The following is a 3,811-nucleotide window of genomic DNA, read 5'->3' on the forward strand; positions in this document are numbered from 1 at the left end:
CAAACACAAGCAAAACTAGTGAATGAAAAAACAACAGCGGCAACACGTCCATCGTCAGGAAATTGCAAGCAAGTAAAACGTTACTCTGTTTCTAACTCCCTAGTAAGATATATATGAGGAACATATCGACCATCAAAATTAGGAATATTCAATTTAAGTTTAGGGAGATGGTCATGATCCCGTACCTGAGGGTGTTGTGCATCCCTACCATTGCGATTGTATCCATGTGGACGACCGGCGGCTTCTAGTGGTGGTTGTTGTTACTGGTGGTGAACTGGAGCAACCTCTCCCTCATCATCGTGATCACCATCGTAATCCTCATTCTGCTCAGCCACAGAAACCTCGGTAGTAGCAGCAGGAGGAGCAGCAGCAACAGGAGCAGCAGTAGGATCAACAACACCAAAATTCTGAACTTGGCCGACAGGCACACGCCGCGCTCGTAGGCGTTGCTATTGTTGTGGTTGAAGAGGGACATAAGCTGCAGCTGGTGGTGGTAAACGGACGAGCACCTCATTGAACTTGGCGTTCATCTTGGTGTCGAATGTCTTCTCCATACCTTCTAGCTTGTCCATGGCCTCTCCAAAGGTGGTCACAAAATCATGTACGTGGTTAGCCATCATTTGCTGAAATTTATCATGCAACTCCTGGTTGGTCAGGATCTCCCAGTCGATCTCCTCGTCGTGTGATCCTGGCATGGTTAGCAGCAATAGGAACACAGAAGAATATGAACCTACAGACTACTAGGAAGTTCTGGTGGCGGTGGTCGTGTGTCATAAATCCGTCAAGAAAATCTCAATTTCTTACCAATTCTTTCCCAGCAGCTGGTGGCGATCGACAACCGTGTAGTCAAAACTCTCAAAGCTTGGACAGAGCGATTGCGAGGTGGTGTCAAACACACGATGTAGATGTATGTGGAGCTGGGAAGGCTTATAATATGGTAGCAAGAAGGGTCAACAATAATCAGTTCAGAGATGCAAAGTTGAAAAGACGCTCAACGACGGCACCGTGCTGGTCCTAGGCTAGACCGTACTAGAGACGCGAGCCTAGAACACCAACAAAATCACGATGGTACACATAATCAATGAAGAGCCACTTTGATTTTTTTCCCTCTTTTTTGCGCGTTTTTATCCAGAAAATCACTATAATGGCGAGTGTCTCAAAACTCTTCCGAAGGACCAAAAATAGGATATGCAAAAAAAAATTGACATTTTTTTTCTGGAGCAACTCGGGGTTGCGGCGACCGAAAATTGCGACAAAAATCACTATGATGGCAAGTGTCTCAAAACTCTCTAAAAAGCCTAACAATATGATAGGTATTTTTGTACCCTTCGAAATTTTGGCCTAAAAAGTGCTCTGAAAAGCGTGCCCGACTCTTTTTTTCCCGAAACCTACTCACGTAAGGAAACGCGAAACCGAAAGCAAAAGGATCTCGAAATTAACCTAAGGCGGAAAGGACGCAGACTAGGATTGTGGTGGATATATAGTGGTGGTATATGGCAGCAAGGATAATGGTGGCGTGGTGGTGGTATATAGGAGCAACGATGATGGTAGCGTGGAGGTGTATATGGCAGCGATGAAAGATGGTGCGGTGGCGGTGTGACAACCTGTGAACAGAACTGGAAACTCTAAAGGACTAGACACTAAGACCAGCAACTCGACATGACGATGTAACCGCAAATTGAACAAAGCAAACTACTGAAAAGACTATGCAAAGGCTCAGATCGGTTCGGATATGATGATCTAACCCTATTTTTTTGGCTTTTCCGTGGACTATAGGTATGAAGAACAGATGAGATCTAACTACGAAAAACTGGTAAAATCTCACCGAGCAACCTGGAAATCTGATACCACTTGATAGAGGCGAAGTTGTCCTTGTCTTTCGATGAGATGGTGGTTATCGTTTTGGTGGAGTAGACTTTGACGATCCGACTACAAACATGCGAGGACGTCGTGCCTTAGCAATCGCTAAACCAACTCCGAGAGGTTATTGACCACGCGAGAGCATGATCAACCTGACCACGAGGGTCTATTTCCTGCATGCAAACGAAGAACAAGTAAGAAACTAAGATTGCAATCGGGATGTTGCGAATATAAGAGAAAAGCTTTATTGATGAAGGTGGGGTTCTGTGACGCCTTTGTCTGGTCGTGGAACACAAACGAAGAACGCGAAGTTGTAGCTATGGCGAACTTGTAATCTAAACAAAACCCAAGTCTAAACGGTGCCCTAAGGGCTGTATATATGAGGGAATAGAGAGGGAATTTCGTGACCCTTGGAGGAGGGGGTCCGAAAACAGACCTAAACTTGGTTTCCCCACACATACGGACTCTAAAAACAACCTATACTATGGTATTTCGAAATTACATGGGCCTGGCACAAAAATAAGGTGGCGCAACACCTATAATAGCCTATGGACGAAATTTATAAAGTGGCATCTTGAATATTTCGTCCAAGCCTTCATGCTCTCCTTATGGTGGCTTTAAAGTGCGAAAATCACGAGTGGAAGCTCCATTGTTCTTTCCCGCACATGCACCTTCTTCTCCATGCTTGATCCCGCTCCAACGGATATCCTTCTTGTCCATGCTAGGTCCTTCATCCATAAGTACAACAAAAGTATCTAACTTAGACAACATCATATGTTCATGAACATTAGAAGTATTTCCAAGAAACGAAAGTACCTGATAATTAAATTGGCGTGCACGAGCTCTAGTAATTGGTCCAGTATGTATAGCAGCTGGGGCTATGGATGCAACAATGGTGTTGATGTCCTCATCATCCTTGAACTTGTCGAAACCTCTTTGCGACAAGTCGAGCTTTCTAAATGGTGACATTTACCATCATCGTGTGTCTTCCTTTTAAAGATCCATTTGTACTTAATAGCCTTACAACCATCAAGTAGTTCTTCCAAAGTCCACATTTTGTTTTCATACATGGATCCTATCTGGGATTACATGGCCTCGAGCCATTTATCGGAATCCGAGCCCACAATTGCTTCTCCATAGCTCGTAGTTTCATTGTTGTCCAACAGCACGACCTCCAAGACAAGATTACCATAGCACTCCGAAGCAGTACGTGCCCTTGTCGACCTACGAGTTTGGTAGTAACTTGATCTGAAGCGTCATGGTCATCATCATTGGCTTCCTCTTCAATTTGGTATAGGTGCCACAGGAACAACTTCCTACACCCTGCTACACTCTGTTTGAAATGACGCTTCAACAAACTCATCAATTTCCACCATCCTCCCACTCAATTCTTTCGAGAGAAACTCTTTCTTGAGAAAGGGCCCATTTACAGCAACAAACAATTTTTCTTTCAGATCTAAGATAGGAGGTACACCCAACTGTTTTGGGTATCCTATGAAGATGCATTTATCCGCTTTGGATTCGAGCGTATAAGGCTGAAGCCTTTTGGCATAATTATCGCAGCCCCAGATTTTAAGAAACATAAGCTTAGGTTTCTCAAAACCATAGTTCATACGGTGTCATCTCAACGGAATTATATGGTGCCCTATTTAAAGTGAATGTGTTTGTCTCTAATGCATAACCCCAAAATGATAGTGGTGATTCAATAAGAGACATCATATTATGCACCATATCTAATAGGGCACGACTACGATGTTCGGACACACCATCACACTATGCTCTTCCAGGTGGCATGAGTTGTGAAACAATTTCCACATTGTCTTAAATGTATACCAAATCCGTAACTCAGGTATTCACCTCCACGATCACATCGTAGAAATATTATCCTCTTGTCACGACGATCTTCAACTTCACTCTGAAATATCTCGAACTTTTCAACATTTCAGACTTG

Source organism: Hordeum vulgare, chromosome 7H (genome assembly GCF_904849725.1).
Source record: "Hordeum vulgare subsp. vulgare chromosome 7H, MorexV3_pseudomolecules_assembly, whole genome shotgun sequence".
Lineage (NCBI taxonomy): Eukaryota > Viridiplantae > Streptophyta > Magnoliopsida > Poales > Poaceae > Hordeum > Hordeum vulgare.